Source organism: Balaenoptera musculus, chromosome X, assembly GCF_009873245.2.
Source record: "Balaenoptera musculus isolate JJ_BM4_2016_0621 chromosome X, mBalMus1.pri.v3, whole genome shotgun sequence".
NCBI classification, from domain to species: domain Eukaryota; kingdom Metazoa; phylum Chordata; class Mammalia; order Artiodactyla; family Balaenopteridae; genus Balaenoptera; species Balaenoptera musculus.
Genome location: NC_045806.1, coordinates 95,343,551 through 95,363,841, shown reverse-complemented (window position 1 = coordinate 95,363,841; position 20,291 = coordinate 95,343,551).

Genomic DNA, 20,291 nt, shown 5'->3' with positions numbered 1-20,291 from the left:
TTCTCAAAGAATCTAAACTAACACATGTGATGAAGATTTGTGGTTTGCACTGCTGTTTAGTCAGAGCTAGACAGTGCATTAGAGTGTGAGGAGAGATTGAGCAGCAGAATCACTTTAGTAGTAGAAAAGACTAACTTGTCAAACCCTTCAACTCATATTATTTGAATGCAATGGATTGTTGCATAACAAAGTTTCATCTCAGAATAGTGCTTAGCATCCATTTTTTGCTTCTCTTCCTGATAAAATTCATGGTTCCTGAGAAACTCACAAATCCAGCAACTGCACGTTGGCTGAGAAATATTTTGCTTTATTAAACAATTCATATTATTCTTAAAGGTGTATCTATATCTGTCAAGGTATGACATGTGTAAAATATAATACCAATTATTTTCTTTGGTTACTAATGCATGTCAACTAAAAATTTGTGAATAATCTCATTTTATACAAATATTTAATATGGTTTATCTTTTTTAAAAATTAAATAAAATATTTAAACTGTACATAATTTTGATTTACAAGTATGATATTAATTTTGCTTTTTAATTTTATTGATTTTATTTTATAAGAAAAATAACTTATAAAAAACAAAAATTAATTTTATTTTAAATTTATTTAAATTTATGTTTTATATAAAATACATTCAAATTTTATAAATTTTGAATATATATTAATTTTAATCCTTCAAATCAGAACATAGATTATGTGAAAATCTTGATTCTAACAACCTTATAATGATCTTTTTGCAATGAAAGCAAGAAAAATAGAGTTAATGGAACAAATATGTACTAACTTATGAATTATGTATTTATTTTATTACTCCTACAAACACCACCAAACTTTAAACAGAAAGTCATATATGTAAAATAATAATTCAGTAGTTTTTGACATTTTACTATTTTTCAGCATATAAAAACCATAGTTATAATGTTTTAATTTTATCAATATAAAGGTATAGCCATCAAGGTAGAAGATAGAATATTATTTTATTTAACATTTTGTTAGCTCTATCTTCAAAATTTCAATAGGTATAAATATGATACACATGCTTCTGTTGGGACACTTGCTCTGGACCCTGCATATTTAGGGATAGGCCTGGCTTTCAGTGTATGTGTGAGTGTGGAAACATAGAATAGAGGTCTTGTCAAGAGCTCCTAAAGCTGGGGCCCTCTCTTGATGGAGGTGAGGGAAAGATGCAAGTTACCAGGAGCAAAGAGAGCTCAAGGACTCCCTCTTTATTCATATCTGTGATGGTTTGGAAGGCCAGGAGAAAGGTGGATCTGAGAGATATGCAGCTTTTTTTAAATTGAGGTATAGTTGACGTACAATATTATATGTTACAGGTGTACAACAGTGATTCACAATTTTTGAAGGCTGTACTCCATTTATAGTTCTTATAAAATACTGGCTATATTCTCTGTGTTATACAACATATCTTTGGAGCTTCTTTATTTTATAAATAGTAGTTTGTACCTCTTAATCCCCTACTCTTATCTTGCCCCTCCCCCTTCCCTCTCCCCACTAATAACCACTAGTTTGTTCTCTATATCTGTGTCTGTTTCTTTTTTGATATATTCATGAGTTTGTTTTGTTTTTTAGATTCCACATATAGGTGATTATATGCAGTATTTGTCTTTCTCTGTCTGACTTATTTCACTAAGCATAATACCCTCCAAGTCCATCCATGTAGTTGCAAATGGCAAAGTTTCATTCTTCTTTTGGCTAAATAGTATTCCATTGTGTGTGTGTGTGTGTGTGTGTGTGTGTGTGTGTGTGTATACCATATATATATACATATATATACCACATCTTTATCCATTCATCTGTTGATGGATACTTAGGTTGCTTGTATAACTCGGCAATTGTATATAATGCTGCTATGAACATTAGGGTGCATGTATCTTTTTGATTAATGTTTTCAGTTTTTTGTTGTTGTTATTTGTTTTTGAATACATACCCAGTAGTGGAATTGCTTGGGCATATGGTAGTTTTATTTTTAGTTTTTTGAGAAACCCCCATACTGTTTTCCACAGTGGCTGCAACGATTTACATTTCCAACAGTGTAAGAGGGTTTCCTTTTCTCTACATCCTCACCAACATTTGTTATTTGTGTTATTTTTGATGATAGCCAGTTGACAGATGTGAGGTGATATCTCATTGTGGTTTTGATTTGCATTTCTCTGATGATTAATGATGTTGAGCATCTTTTCATATGCCTGTTGGCCATCTGTATGTCTCCTTTGGAAAACTGTCTATTGAGTTCCTCTGCCCATTTTTTAATTGTGTTGATTGGTTTTTTCATGTTGAATTGTATGAGCTGTTTATATATTTTAGATATTAACCCCTTATCCAATATAGGATTTGCAAATATTTTCTCCCATTCAGTGGGTTGTCTTTTCATTTTGTCAATGGTTTCCTTTGCTGTGCAAAAGCTTTTAAGTTTAATTAGGTCCCATTTGCTAATTTGTGCTTTTGTTTCCTTTGCTTTAGGAGACAGATCCAAAAAATATTGATATAATTTATATCAAAGAGTGTTCTGCCTAAGTTTTCTTATAGGAGTGTCACAGTTTCAGGTCTTACATTAAGGTCTTTAATCTATTTTGAGTTCATTTTTGTATAGGGTGTTAGAGAATGTTCTAACTTCATTCTTTTACATGTAGCTGTCCAGTTTGTTTCAGCACTGCTTATTGAAGAGACTGTCTTTTCTCCATTGTATATTCTTAACTCCTTTGTCATAGATTAATTGACCATAAGTGTGTGGGTTTATTTCTGGGCTTTCTATTCTGTTCCATTGATCTATGTGCCTGTTTTTGTGCCAGTACCATACTGCTTTGATTACTGTAGCTTTGTAATATAGGCTGAAGTCAGAGAGCATGATTCCTCTACCTCTGTCTTTCTTTCTCAAGATTGATGTGGCTATTTGGGTCTTTTGTGTTTCCATACAAATTTTAAAATTATTTGTTCCAGTACTTTGAAAAATGCCCTTAGTATTTTGATAAGGGATTGCATTGAGTCTGTAGATTGCCTTGGGTCGTATGGTCATTTTAACAATATTAATTATTCCATTCCATGAACACAGTATATCTTTCAATATGTTTGTGTTATCTCCAATTTCTTTCATCAGTGAAATCTGTTGCATTTCTATACACTAACAATGAACTATCAGAAAGAGAAATTAAGGAAACAATCCCATTTACCATCATATCAAAAAGAATAAAATACCTAGGAATAAACCTACCTAAGGAGGTAAAAGACCTGTGCTGAGAAAATTATAAGACATGCAGCTTTAAAAAGACAACAGCCCCAGGCAGTTGTCCAAGTTTTATCTTTTTCTTTTCATGATCAAGAGAGCTTCATCAAAGCTCTTGATTTCACACTGTGAATTTATCTCTGCCCTTCCATGTATGCAATGCTTAAGGATCCTTTATTACATATAAGTAAAATTTTCAGTGACTTCTGCCTGTACTTAAAACTGGAACTCAGTTGTGCCTGTGGTTTCACCACTAAGTATATCTCTATTTCTGTTTCACACAATAGTGTATCATTTTTAACTTCACCATGTCTTTCTAATTTTATTTTATTATTAACATTTTTGTGTGTCTCATGTGGGAAAAAGGGAAGATTACGATATAAACTCATTGTGCATTTTTTTCCTACTACATTTTTACTAGTAAGGACATACCTTTTTACACATTTATTTGTATTCATACTTCTTCTTTTTTGAATTTTTCGTTCATAGCTTTTGCCCATTTTTATTGGGATGCTACTATGTGTGTATTTTTTTAATTGTCACTGATCTGCAAAATTTTCTTTACACATCAAATGCATTGGCCGTATCTCTGCATATATTTGCAAAAATTTTACCTCAGATTGTCATTTGTCATTAAATTGTGTTTATATTTCATTTAGATAGACAAATGTTTCAACTGTATTTATTTTTAAGTTGCAAATAGTCAAATTACAATATTTCCTTTGTAATTATTATCTCAATTTATATATTATACATTCAATATATTCTGTGGTTCTACTCTGGCCATGTGTCTTCTCTTAATGTTTCCATGTCAATATTAAGAACCCTTAGTTTGAAATATTTCTGATGTCTGCATTCCTTTTAAATAGTGACAGTAAACTAAAGAACATGTCAATTTCTACCAACAGTATATGTTCAAAGTCTGTATAATATAGCTGCATTATACTGATTCCCTACTTTATGACTAATTGAATCTACATGCACAAAAACACTTTGCACAACAGCTGGAGAATTAAAGTATTAAACTCCCACTGCTGATTGCTAATTATTTTATTTCTTTCTTCATGACAGATCTCAAGTTGTCAGAATACAGTGGCAATGTACATTACAAATAGAAATCACGTTACTGTGAACTCAATTTGCACACATCTTTATTGGAGAAAGACACTAATCATAACTTACCAAAGAAAACACTGTAGCCTGAATCATTCCTACTTAATCCTTCTTAATGCAAATAATGTAAAAATGGTCCTGAAGTTTCAAGAGAATGCTCTCCCCATGTGAGAGTTAGCACAAACAGGTTAGCTCACTTCCATGTGGATTCTTCACTGAAAATAAACCATTCTGCTTAGCTAAATCCAGTGGTTCCCCTTTCAGGTTGTTTAATTCTCAGCTGTATTACCATGTCTACTTTTCAAGATTTTATTTCTCTGTCTTTTCCTCAGATTTCCCTTTTTATTTATGGAGTACAATCAAAAAAGCACCGGATTTAGAATCAAAAATCAAGTATTAGAATTGATTTTGTTTTAGTTTCATAATTCTTCTGAGCATTAGTATCACTACAAAGCTGTTATGATAATTACAAGATCACATATATAAAAACACCAATCCTAGCACAAAGTGACTAATCACTAAATGACGTGGGATCCAAATCTGAATTTACCCACTGACTTTTGGAAGGCACCATGGATCAGTCCTTAGCTCTCTGTTTGTATTCCTCTACATTCATCTACTTCCTTGTAATACCTCTTGAAAGTCTAACTGGCACACGTCAGATCCCTTCCTTGATTGCCCCCAGAAGAGTGGCCCACCTTGACTAGGGGCACAATTTATTACAAAATCAACCTGTATTTGTTGATATTTTGCTTTTAAAATGTTTCCAATTGTGTATGTTTGATTGCACCAAGTAGATGATCAACTTTTTAAGGTCAGAAGCCATGTCTTCAGCTTTTGCAGGAGCTGCTGTGAGCATGATACAATGAGTGAGGCACTCCATAGAATGCAGTGTTCTACATATCCCTTTTAAAACAAATGCTGCAGCACTTTGCCTACTTGCAGATTTGATTTAACTAATATGACAGCCTCATCAATCAAAGACAACACAATTATTCTGCTTTTTCGCTAGCTTAATTGCTATAAAGTATACTTTTCATGCTATGACTATGCAAAGGAAAGGCTATGTAGACAATAAAGAAGAAGGATAGGAGTAGGAAGTGAAGCAGCCTAATGAGGAATGAGAAAGGAATCAAAAAATCTGCGGAAGGAATATGATGTGTAGGGAAGTCTTATTCTTACACTTTTAATAAATAAGTGACAACACTCCATTCTCATTTACTAGTCTATCAGCATTTTTCTCCATGGAAATTCACATTTGACTTCTTTGCACCATACAGGCAAGCTTTCACCCTGTTGCTTCACTGTCTATTGCTTTAGGGGAGTGAGTAACAATAAGAAAAAAGGGACTGAAGGGGAATGAGGTGTAAGGAATATGCAGTCTGGGGGAAAGGACTCCAGGTAAAGAGAGAAGACTGGAAAGTATAAGGGAATATGAGGCAACTGGGGCATTTGAAAAAGTTAAGGGTAGAGGGATTTTACTGATCTCTTACACTGCATTAAATTAACTGTTGATCTGAAATTAAGATGGCAGAGTAAGAGGATGTGGAGCTCACCTTCCCCCATGAACACATCCAAAATACATCTACATGTGGAACAATTCTCACTGAAAACTAACTGGAAACTGGCAGAAGGACTGCTGTACAAACGAGGCTATAGGAATGACACATGTAATTTGGTAAGAAGGGAAGAAGAGCGACAGGGTTGGGACCTGTGCCCCAGGAAAGGACTCAGAGGAAAGGGGAGAATTCATGGGAAAAGATCCACCTTGGGAAGTGAGCAGTGAAAGCTGGGCACCCCGGTCCTGGGATTCTATGCGTAGGAGACAAGCTCCCTTGACTGGCTGGAGAACCATTGGAACAGATAGAAAGGCTGGACTCCACCCATGAGGAATGTGCAGGTGAGGAGAGAGGTCTGCCCTAGTGGCTGCCCGGTTTCCTGTGACCACCTCACTGGAATATTACTCAACCGTAAAAAGAATAAAATTCTGCCAAATACAGCAACATGAATGGACCTAGAGAACATTATGCTCAGTGAAATAAGTCAGACAGAGGAAGACAAATATTGTATGATATCATTTATATGTGGAATCTAAAAAACAAAAAGCAAATGAATGTATATAGCAAAAGAGAAACAGACTCACAGATACAGAAAACAAACTAGTGGTTACCAAAGGGGAGAGGGAGAGGGAAGGGAAAAATTATGGGTATGGGATTAACAGACATAAGCTAGTATGTATAATTAAAATAGATAAGCAACAAGGATATATGGTATAGCACAGGGAATTATAGCCATTATCTTATAATAATTTATAACAGAGTATAATCTACAAAAATACTGAATCACTATGCTGTACACATGAAACTAATAAAATATTTTAATCAACTATACTTGAATTTTAAGAAGAAGTTAATTGTTTTTAAAGCTGCCCTCAGTGGTTGATGGGAGCCTACACCCAGGGTTTGATCACACTCTCTTGTATGGGGACAGATAAGACCATAGGAGAACTTTCAGGAGACAGATGAGGAGGCTGAGAAATTTCTTCTGCAACATACTATTGCCATCTTCTCAACCTGCTGATTTCTCTCCTACCCTTTTCCCTTCCAATTCTCTCCTTAACTCTGCAGTTTTTTCTACCACCCTGTTGACCTGTTTGTGAAAACACTCTTAAAACTGTTGCTAATAAAATTTAACTGAGTACATTTTTAAGATCTTCTTGGATTTATTCAGTGATTCATGAATTGAGCATCATCCAATCTAGCAAATAGAAAGGAGCTCCAAGGAGCTGTACAAAATGAAAGACTTTTATAGGCTGATGGGAGCAAAAACAAGTAGTAGTTGCCAAAAATGTGGGTTGGTTATTGTAAGGTTACATTCCTTTAGTTGATGGTAGGGGTCTATCAGGCAGATGACCTAACTAGTGCTGATCAGGAGATTCCTGATTCACTGGTTTGAGGTTCCATTTCTGGGAGAGCCAAAACTGTAATTAAGTTAAATCTAGGTTTGGTGACATGGGGCTTAGTATAAGGGACTCCATTTCAGACCTGCAAGGCAAATGCATTGTATTCTGCCTCTTGCCCCTGGCCAAGTTTGATCACTTGGGGTGAGCTGTATTGTGCATGAGCTCTCTGAACTCTTATTCAACATCCATCTACTCAAATCTCACATAGTTTGTCCAGGATAAGTGAGAGTAGAGGTGGGAATATATCACCATGATTATAAAAGTCAAATCTAATCAGAGAAAAGAGATTGGCTTATCCTGAAATGTTCAACATGCACTGTGTAAAGTACATATAAAATGGTCAGAGAAAGAAATATAGAAGAGAAGCATACTATAAAGAGCTTATGTAAATATTCACCTCCCCAAAAAAGATTTCCTTAGTCTACTGAATATAGGACTATTTCAAGGAATATTGTTCTCAAAGCTAGTACCACAGTTCTGAATTATAGTTAGATTTTTTTCCTTTGCCTCCCAAGAAGCAACTTCATTAGCTGAAAGCAAAAAGTATAGCATCTAACTCTAACTTGAAAAGATACATGCACCCCAGTGTTCATTGCAGCACTGTTCACAATAGCCAAGACATGGACAACCTAAGTGTCCATCAACAAATCAATGGATAAAGGAAATATGGTATATATATACAATGGAATATTACTCAACCATAAAAAAGAAATGAAATAATGCCACTTGCAGCAACATGGATGGACCTAGAGATTATCATACTAAGTGAAGTAAGCCAGATTAACAGATACACACTGCTATATATAAAATAGATAAACAAGGACCTACTGTATAGCACAGGAAATTATATTCAATATATTGTAATAACCTATAATGGAAAAGAATCTGAAAAAGTGTTCTGTATCACTTTGCTGTACACCTGAAACTAACACAACATTGTAAATCAACTATACTTCAATAAAAAATTGCATCTAAGGCATAACTCAATGTATACATCAAAGAAATAGTAATTGACTTCAGGAAGTACTCTGTTCCTTACTCAGAAATGTGAGGCCACACCAATCAGTCAGATTTCACAGATGAGCTATAAGTGATCCAATAAATGGAAATAATACTATAAGATAAGAACATTTAATCTGATCTGACCTGGACAGAGAATAATTATTATTATGATATAGTTTATTAAAATACTGCAAAGGGGGGGCTTCCCTGGTGGCACAGTGGTTGAGAGTTTGCCTGCTAATGCAGGGGACACGGGTTTGAGCCCTGGTCTGGGAGGATCCCACATGCCCTGGAGCAACTGGGCCCATGAACCACAGCTGCTGAGCCTGCGCGTCTGGAGCCTGTGCTCCACAAGAGAGGCCGTGCTCCACAAGAGAGGCCCGCGCACCGCGATGAAGAGTGGTCCACACTTGCCGCAGCTAGAGAAAGCCCTAGCACAGAAACGAAGACCCAACATAGCAATCAATCAATCAATCAATCAATCAATAAATCTTTAAAAAAAATACTGCAAAGGAAGCAAAGTGAAAGGAAATCCATTCTGTCATGCTTAATTTATGTAAAACATCAAATCAAATGAGCCTAAATAATTGAGGATACTTAACAGTTGCAAAGACTTCTAAGAGTAGAGAACACAAGGAAGCTCTGAATGGAAAAATAGAAACCTGGGTAAAAATGCTAGTAAGTAAAAGAGTTAATGACAGTTGACAGTTCTTGAGTGCTTACCCTGTTTCAGGCACCTTTTGAAGCACTATACATATAACATCTGCTCTCATCACCAAAACAATCTTATGTGGTAGATAATCCTGTAGCTTTATTTTATAGATGGGGAAATTAAAGCACAGAAAGAGACTAAGGAACTTGTTCAAGGTCATGCAGTAAGTGATAAAGTCAAACACTCACAGCCTGGCTCCAGAGGCCAAGTAGTTAACTGCCGAAATGTTAAGAAATAAGAGAGCTTAGTAGAAAGGAGACCAGAGTTAAAGTGGAAGGTAATGAGTACTTGAAATGATGATAGATGCAGTACGAATTTAAAAGATTTATAGCAGATTTTGCAGAAGAAGAGTCAGTAGAAGTTGATAACTGACTATATATGAAGGATGAGAAAGTTGATTGAGTTGACTGAGGTTTCAAGCCTGAGTAATTTGGTGGTAGATATTTACTAACTAGGAAAAAGGAACTGTGGGTGGTTGATGAGAAATGAGGAGTTCAGTTTTAGATGTATAAAATTGAGATACCCTCAGGATATATCGTGTATAAATAAATGCCCAGAAGGCAAATGAAACTATAGGCCTGAATCCTTCAAAAATGGCTATTGACACAATTTGGGGAATATATAGTTATGTAGAAAATTGGTCTGGGGATTAATCTTTGAAAGGAACTTTAAGGAGTAGATAGAAGAATATGTTTAAGGGAAGGAAATTTTATCCATGTTTATCAGAAAGGTATAAGGAGAATCAGGAGAGCTCACTGTTTAAGAAACCAAGGAAAAGAAAATTTTCCAGCAGGAAAAGATATTCAAAAGTGTATAATGCTGCAAAGGAATTGAGCAAGATGAGAACTGAGAAGATGTCATTGAATTGTCAGAACAGTTTGAAAGAGTAGTTTCATTATAGTGGTGAGGGCAGAAGACATATTACAAGTCATTGAGAATAAAGAAATATTAGTGGAGATAAGATATGATTACACAACTCTTTTAAGACATTTATTCAGGAAGAAAATATAAATGATAAAGCACAGTTTTAGGAAGAAAACTGGGTCAAATAAGGACTCCTTTAAGTCACTGACTCTTTAGGCACAGGTATAGACAGAGATAAAGGAATTAGAGGAGAGATGTATTCAAAATAAAAGATGGAAGAAATCATTTATTTCCTTTCCTAAGAAGAGATGAGGATAGGACTAAGATCACAAGAATATAAAGGCAGATGATGATGACATTAAGATCAATGTTTTCCAAATGCCAGTTCATGAACTGATTCCACAAAGCATCAGAAACATCCCAGGAATTTTTTAAAAGATTGATTCTTGTGCTTATGCTCCCCACAGATTCTAATTCAGTAGGCCTTAGTTGTGCCTAAAAACTTGTATATTTAAATAGCTGCTCAAGCAACATTTGAATAGCTGTAGAGCAGTGGTCCTCACTTCTATCAGACCACTGCCACCTCGTCTTAACAAATACTTTGCAATACCCTCTTTCTGAAAATCATAAATAATAGAACTCATCTACATATGAAATATCAATGTAATAGTTTAAAACATAAAAGAGAAATACCAAGAAAGGGTTTCATAATATGGTAATACAGAAATATAATGTATTACATATTTCAATATGTAAATGTTTGGGCATGAATATACTGGAACACATAATGGAGCAGTCAGATGCTTGTACCTACTTAAAATGAAAAACTTTTGATTTAAGATAAATAAGACAACACTGAACCGAATATTTTCACAACTTTTTATTTATGTTTGACATTTCAAAATAAGGGCTATAATTTGCAGCAACATGGATGGACTTGGAGGGCATTATGTTAAGTGAAATAAGTCAGACAGAGAAAGACAAATACTGTATGATATCACTTATATGTGGAGTCTAAAAAAAATTCAACAAACTGGTGAATACAACATAAAAGAAGCAGACTCAGAGATACAGAGAACAAACTAGTGATTACCAGTGGGGAGACGGAGGGGAGAAGCAATATAGGGGTGGGAGAGTAGAATTTACAAGCTATTGGGCGTAAGATAGGCTACAAGGACATACTGTACAATATGTGGAATATAGCCAATATTTTATAACTGTAAATTCAGTGTAACCTTTAAAAAATTTATAAAAAATTAAAATTAAAAAAAACCAGGGCTATAGAAATATATCCATAGAATTACCATGAATGTGACAAAATTGCTATAAACGTGTAAACTACAAACGCGGATTAATACAGGGGTATTATATTGACAACTCAAATACCACAAGTGGGCATTGGCACAGATGACATGATTTTTGGAAATAGTAAACCACTTTATATGAAATACTAAGCAAAATAAAGTAACACCTTCCCTTGATTTACACAGTAGTTGCATTTCTGGAAAAGTCAGCTGATATTAAAATTTTACAAGGCGGGAACTTTCAAGATGGTGGAGGAGTAAGACGTGGAGATCACCTTCCTCCCCACAAATACATCAAAAAATACATCTACATGTGGAAGAACTCCTACAGAACACCTTCTGAACACTAGCAGAAGACCTCAAACTTCCCCAAAGGCAAGAAAATCACCACATACCTGGGTAGGGCAAAAGAAAAAAGAAAAAACAAGACAAAAGAATAGGGGCGGGACATGCACTTCTGGGAGGGAGCTGTGAAGGAGGAAAGGTTTCCAAACACTAGGAAGCCCCTTCACAGGTGGAAACAGGGGGTGGGCGGGTGGGAAGCTTCGGAGCCAAGGAGGAAGGCACAGCAACAGGGGTGCAGAGGGCAAAGCATAGAGATTCTCGCACAGGGGATAGGTGCTGACCAGCACTCACCAGCCTGAGAGACTTCTCTGCTCACCTGCTGGGGCAGGTGGGGGCTGGGAGCTGAGGTTTGGGCTTTGGAGGTCAGATCCCAGGGAGAGGACTGGGGTTGGCTGCATGAACACAGCCTGAGGGGGCTAGTGCGCCACAGCTAGCCGGGAGGGAGTCCGGGAAAAAGTCTGGACCTGCTGAAAAGGCAAGAGACCATTGATTCGGGGTGCACGAGGAGAGGGGATTCCTTCCCCATCTGCCCGCAGAAGGCAGAGCACCACCTAAACGAGCTCCAGAGACGGGCACGAGCCACGGCTATCAGCTCGGACCACAGAGATAGGCATGAAACACTAACGCTGCTGCTGCAACCAACAAGAATGCTGTGTGCAAGCACAGGTCACTATCCACACCTGCCCTCCTGGGAGCCTGTGCAGCCCACGACTGCCAGGGTCCCATGATCCAGGGACAATTTCCCCAGGAGAACACATGGTGCGCCTCAGGCTGTGGGAAAGTCATGCCGGCCTCTGCCACCGCAGGCTCGCCCTGTATTCCGATTATGACTACCATACCCCTCCCTCCCCCCAGGCTGAGTGAGCAACAGCACCCTAATCAGCCACTGTTTTAACCCCTTCCTGTCTGGGCAGGAATCAGACGCCTGAGGGCGTCTACACCCAGAAGTGGGGCCAAAACCAAAGCTGAACCCCAGGAGCTGTGCGAACAAAGGGGAGAAAGGGAAATTTCTCCGTGCAGCCTCAGGAGCAGTGGATTAAATCCCCACAATCAATTTGTTGTACCCTGCACCTGTGGAATACCTGAATAGACAACAAATCACCTCAAAATTGAGGTGGTGGATTTTGGGAGCAACTGTAGACTTAGGGTTTGCTGTCTCAGACTGACTTTTTTCTGATTTTTATGTTTATCTGAGTTTAATATTTAGCGCTTGTTATCATTGGTGGATTTGTTTATTGGTTTGGCTGCCCTCTTCTTTTTATTATTTTTTTTTATTTTAATAATTTTTATTTATTATATTTAAAATTTATTTTTCTTTCTTTTTTCTCCCTTTTCTTCTGAGCCGTATGGCTGACAGGTTCTTGGTGTTCTGGACTGGTGTCAGGCCTGAGCCTCTGAGGTGGGCGAGCCGAGTTCAGGACATTGGACCACCAGAGACCTCTCAGCCCCACATAATATCAATCAGCAAGAGCTCCCCAGAGATCTCCATCTCAATGCTAAGACCCAGCTCTACCCAACGGCCAGCAAGCTCCAGTGCTGGATGCCCCATACCAAACAACTAGCAAGACAGGAACACAACCACACCCATTAGCAGAGAGGCTGCCTAAAGTCATACTAAGTTCACAGACACCCCAAAACACACCAACAGACGCGGTCCTGCCCACCAGAAAGAGAAGATCCAGACCCACACACCAGAACACAGGCACCAGTCCCCTCCACCAGGAAGCCTACACAAGCCACTGAACCAACCTCACCCACTGGGGGTAGACACCAAAAACAACGAGAACTGCAAACATGCAGCCTAAAAAAAAGAGACCCCAAACACAGTAACTTAAACAAAATGAGAAGGCACAGATATATGCAGCAGATGAAGGAGCAAGGTAAAAACTCACCAGACCAAACAAATGAAGAGAAAATAGGCAGTCTACCTGAAAAAGAATTCAGAGTAATGATAGTAAAGATGATCCAAAATCTTGGAAATAGAATGGAGAAAAAACAAGAAACGTTTTTCAAGAAACTAGAAGAACTAAAGAGCAAACAAACAATGATAAACAACACAACAGATGAAATTAAAAATTCTCTAGAAGGAATCAAAGGCAGAATAACTGAGCCAGAAGAACGGATAAGTCATCTGGAAGATAAAATAGTGGAAATAACTACTGCAGAGAAGAATAAAGAAAAAAGAACGAAAAGAATTGAGGACAGTCTCAGAGATTTCTGGGACAATATTAAATGGAGCAACATGCAAATTGTAGGTGTCCCAGAAGAAGAGAAAAAGAAAGATCTGAGAAAATATTTGAAGAGATTACAGTCAAAAACTTCCCTAACATGGGAAAGGAAATAGTCAATCAAGTCCAGGAAATGCAGAAAATCCCACGCAGGATAAATCCAAGGAGAAACATGCTGAGACACATATTAATCAAACTATCAAAAATTAAATACAAAGAAAAGATATTAAAAGCAGCAAGGGAAAAGCACCAAATAACATACAAGGGAATCCCCATAAGGTTAACAGCTGATCTTTCAGCAGAAACTCTGCAAGCCAGAAGGGAGTGGCAGGACAGATTTAAAGTGATGAAAGGGAAAAAATTACAACAAAGATAACTCTAATAAGCAAGGATCTCATTCAGACTTGACAGAGAAATTAAAACATTTACAGACAAGTGAAAGTTAAGAGAATTCAGCACCACCAAACCAGCTTTACAACAAATGCTAAAGGAACTTCTCTAGGCAGGAAACACAAGAGAAGGAAAAGACCTACAAAAACAAACCCAAAGCAATTAAGAAAATGGTAATAGGAACATACATATTAATAATTACCTTAAAGATAAATGGATTAAATGCTCCAACCAAAATACATAGACTGGCTGAATGGATACAAAAACAAGACCCACATATATGCTGTCTACAAGAGACCCACTTCGGACCTAGGGACACATACAGACTGAAAGGGAGGGGATGGAAAAAGATATACCATGCAAATGGAAATCAAAAGAAAGCTGGAGTAGCAATTCTCATATCAGACAAAATAGACTTTAAAATAAAGACTATTACAAGAGACAAAGAAGGACACTACATAATGATCAAGGGATCAATCCAAGAAGAAGATATAACAATTGTAAATAGGAGTCCTTCAATACATAAGGCAAATGCTAACGGCCATATAAGGGGAAATTTACAGTAACACAATCATAGTAGGGGACTTTAACACCCCACTTTCACCAATGGACAGATCATCCAAAATGAAAATAAATAAGGAAACATAAGCTTTAAATGATACATTAAACAAGATGGACTTAATTGATATTTATAGGACATTCCATATAAAAACAACAGAATACACTTTCTTCTCAAGTGCTCATGGAACATTCTCCAGGATAGATCATACCTTGGGTCACAAATCACATCTTGGTAAATTTAAGAAAACTGAAATCGTATCAAGTATCTTTCCCCACCACAACGCTATGAGACTAGATATCCATTACAGGAAAAAAATCTGTAAAAAATACAAACACATGGAGGCTAAACATTACACTACTAAACAACCAAGAGATCACTGAAGAAATCAAAGAGGAAATCAAAAAATACCTAGAAACAAATGACAATGAAAACACAACAACCCAAAACCTATGGGATGCAGCAAAACAGTTCTAAGAGGGAAGTTTATAGAAATACAATCCTACCTCAAGAAACAAGAAACATCTCAAATAAACAACCGAAACTTACACCTAAAGCAATTAGAGAAAGAAGAACAAAAAAACCCCAAAGTGAGTAGAAGAAAAGAAATCATAAAGATCAGAACACAGGGAGATCAGCTCAGTGCTTTGCTTCCACCTAGAGGGGTGGGAGAGGGAGTGTGGGAGGGAGATGCAAGAGGGAGGAGATATGGGTATATATGCACACATATAGCTGATTCACTTTGTTATACAGCAGAAACTAACTCACCATTGTAAAGCAATTATACTCCAATAAAGCTGTTGAAAAAAAGTAAATGAAAAAGAAATGAAGCAAACAATAGCAAAGATCAATAAAACTAAGAGCTGGTTCTTTGAGAAGATAAACAAAATTGAGAAACCATTAGTGAGACTCATAAAGAAAAAAAGGGAGAAGAGTCAAATCAACAGAATTAGAAATGAAAAAGAAGTAACCACTGACACTGCAGAAATACAAACGATCATGAGAGATTACTACAAGCAACTCTATGCCAATAAAATGGACAACCTGGAAGAAATGGACAGATTCTTAGAAATGCACAACCTGCCGAGACTGAACCAAGAAGAAATAGAAAATATAAACAAACCAATCACAAGCACTGAAATTGAAACTGTGATTTAAAATCTTCCAACAACCAAAAGCCCAGGACCAGATGGCTTCACAGGTGAATTCTACCAAACATTTAGAGAAGAGCTAACACCTATCCTTCTCAATCTCTTCCAAAATATAGCAGAGGGAGGAACACTCCCAAACTCATTCTACGAGGCCACCATCACCCTGATAGCAAAACCAGACAATAATGTCACAAAAAAAGAAAACTACAGGCCAATAACAATGATGAACATTGATGCAAAAATCCTCAACAAAATACTAGCAAACAGAATCCAGCAGCACATTAAAAGGATCATACACCATGATCAAGTGCGGTTTATCCCAGGAATGCAAGGATTCTTCAATATACACAAATCAATCAATGTGATATAACATATTAACAAATTGAAGGATAAAAACCATATGATCAGCTCAATAGATGCAGAAACAGCTTTTGACAAAATTCAACACCAACTTATGATTAAAAACTCTCCAGAAAGTAAGCATAGAGGGAAACTACCTCAACATAATAAAGACCATATATGACAAACCTACAGCCAACATCGTTCTCAATGGTGAAAAACTGAAACCATTTCCTCTAAGATCAGAAACAAGACAAGGTTGCCCACTCTCACCACTATTATTCAACAGTTTTGGAAGTCTTATTCACAGTAACCAGAGAAGAAAAGAAATAAAAGGAATACATATTGGAAAAGAAGAAGTAAAACTGTCACTGTTTGCAGAGGACATGATACTATACATAGAGAATCCTAAAGATGCTACCAGAAAACTACTAGAGCTAATGAATGAATTTGATAAAGTAGCAGGATACAAAATTAATGCCATAGGTATTTTTATAGATACAGATTTTCAAATTGAGGTAGATAAAGAAGATGTGGCACATATATACAATGGAATATTACTCAGCCATAAAAAGAAACGAAACTGAGTTATTTGTAGTGAGGTGGATGGACTTAGAGTCTGTCATACAGAGTGAAGTAAGTCAGAAGGAGAAAAACAAATACTGCATGCTAACACATATATATGGAATCTAAAAAAAAAAATGGTTCTGATGAACCTATGGACAAGACAGGAATAAAGACACAGACGTAAAGAATGGACTTGAGGACACAGGGAGTGGGAAGGGTAAGCTGGGACGAAGTGAGAGAGTGGCATTGACATATATACACTACCAAATCTAAAATAGATAGCTTGTGGGAAGCAGCTGCATAGCACAGGGAGATCAGCTCGGTGCTTTGTGACCACCTAGAGGGGTGGGATAGGGAGGGTGGGAGGGAGATGCAAGAGGGAGGGGTTATGGGGATATATGATATATGTATACATATAGCTGATTCACTTTGTTATACAGCAGAAACTAACACAACATTGTAAAGCAATAATACTCCAATAAAGATGTTAAAATTTTTTTTAAATAAAATTATGCAAAAGTAATTTGCATTTATATAAAAAATGGAATTATATTCTAGGCCCAGATAATTTTAGTTTTTGCCTACATGAATTTCTGAGGGAGGCATTTGAAAGCCATATGGGGAGCCACAAAAGACCCTGAATAGCCAAAGCAATCTTGACAAAAAAGAACAATGCTGGAATTATCACACTTCCCTGACTTCAGACTATACTACAAAGCTACAGTAATCAAAGCAGTATGGTACTGCCACAAAAACAGACACATAGACCAATGGGACAGAATAAAGAGCCCAGAAATAACCCCACACACATATGGTCAATTAATCTAGGACAAATGGGGCAAGAATATACAGTGAGGAAAAGACAGTCTCTTCAATAAGTGGTGCTGGAAAATCTGGACAGTTACACATAAAAGAATGAAATTAGAACATTTTCTCAGACCATATACAAAAATAGACTCAAAATGGATTAAAGACTTAATGTTAGACCTGAAGCCATAAAGCTTCTAGAAGAAAACATAGGCAGAACACTCTGACATAAGTTGTAGCAATATTTTTTGGATCTGTCTCCTAAGGCAAAGGAAACAAAAGCAATAATAAACAAAAGAGACCTAATTAAACTTAAAAGTTTTTGCACAGCAAAGGAAACCATCAACAAAACGAAAATACAATGTACTCAGTGGGAGAAAATATTTACAAATGATATAACCAATAAGGGGTTAATATCCAAAATATATAAACAGCTCATACAACTCAACATTTTAAAAAATGAACAACTCAATTAAAAAATGGGCAGAAGACCTGTTTCCAAAGAAGATATACAGATGACCAACAGGCACATGAAAAGATATCAACATCACGAATCATCAGAGTAATGCAAAGTAAAACCACAATATCACCTCACATCTGTCAGAATGGCTATCATCAAAAAGAACACAAACAGCAAATGCTGATGAGGATGTGGAGAAAAGGGAACCCTTGTACACCATTGGTGAAAGTGTAAATTCGTGCAGCCACTGTGGAAAACATTATGGGAGTTTCTCAAAAAACTAAAAATAGAACTATCATATGGTAATATGATCTAGCAATTCCATTCCTGGATATATATCTGAAGAAAATGAAAACACTAATTCAAAAAGATGAATTATTACTCAGCCATAAAAAATGAAATTTTGCCATTTGCAACATCATGGATGGACCTAGAGGGTATTATGCTTAGTGAGATAGAGAAAGACAACCTATGTTATCACTTATATGTGGAATCTATAAAACAAATGAATGAATATAACAAAACAGAAACAGAGTGACAGATATAGAGAACAAACTAGTGATTACCAGTGGGGAGAAGGAAGGAGGAGGGGCAAGATAGGGGTAGGGGATTAAAAGGTACAAACTACGATGTATAAAGTCAATAAGCTACAAGGATATATTGTACAGAACAGGGAATAAAGCCAATGTTTTATAATGACTTTAAGTAGAGTATAATCTATAAAAATATTAAATCACTATGTTGTGCACCTGAAACTATCATAATATTGTAAATCAACTCTACTTTAATTTTCTTTAATGTCAAAATTAAAAAAAAATAAAGCCATATGGAATACAGGGAAAATCTTCACCCCATGGGCTTGTCCCATGTGTTACAGGGCATCTAGTATCCCTGGCCCCCACCCATTAAATGTCAGTACTACCTCCATGCATTGTGACAACCAAAAGAAAATTCCACCCCCTCCATTTCTAAAACATCCCCTAGGAATGGTACTGCCCACTTGGATAACCACTGCTCCAAAAGAAGATAATCAGGGCTACAAGGTTAAGTTCCTTCGGGTACATAAGAAATCATAGAAATGTGGGAAATGTACGGACGCTAAGCAATAGGTTTTGTGGAGCTTGTGATGAGCTAGAGAATACAGACCTCACCTTGAGGTTTTACAGTAAAAGTATTTTAACCTTAAGGTATTTACATTTAAAAAAATGTTTCCACATTGTATCAGCAAATGTACTTACTTTTCTAATGAACAAATGAATGAATTTAACTTGTAATACAAGGATAGCCTTTATGTAGGCTTGTGTCATACTTGCATTTTTACAAAAAGCAATCCTTAAACATATGAATTTTATCCTTGAAGGAAAGTTTCAAAGCATCAGCCAGAAATGGGTTTTTCAAAATGAGAGTTTGATATTTAGGAAATTGTGACCAGCAATGCTATAATCAAGCTAATTAAAATAGACTAGAATAGAACAGATCAGACTACATAAGGGTATTATTCTGTCAAATGTTTATTTCAGATGTGCATGTGTGTGTGTGTGTGTGTGTGTGTGTGCTGCACATGATATAAACTGTATTTTACTAGGGGCCTTAGTAAAAACAAGCTTCAAAAACACTGGAGTAGATGATTAGGTAAGGATTTGGAGTACAGGAGGTTCTTCCCCAATAATACTGTAGCCACTCAAGATAGTAGTCTTCTTTTGTATATTTGTTAGGAGTAGACTTTGGAGTCAAAGAGAACAGGTTTTGAGTTCCAGCTGTACCATTCAGGCATGTGATTATTGGCAAGTTGCTTAAATTCTCTTAGCCACAGTTACCTTATCAATAAATTGAAGACGGTAATGCATCATAAGATTTGTATAATAATTAAATGGGATAATGTATAGAAATGCTTAGTATATTGTTTGACACATAGTAAGAAATAAATGTCAGGTGCTATTATTACTTTAATAATCGCCAACATATAAGGTTTGCCTGGTAGACGAGTAAAATATGAGATATAAATGTGTTCAAATATGTGTCAAATGCTTTCTTCCTTTTCCAGAGAAAGTCTTTGAAATGTGTGAAGCCATCATTTGTATTAATCATTTATTGCTATGTAACAAATTACTCTAAAATTTAGCAGCTTTAAACAACAAACATTTATTATCTCACACAGTTTTTGAGAATCAGGAACCTGGGATCTGTGTAGCTGGGTGGTTCTGACTCAGGGTTTCCCGTAAAGTGGCAGTTAAGCTATGA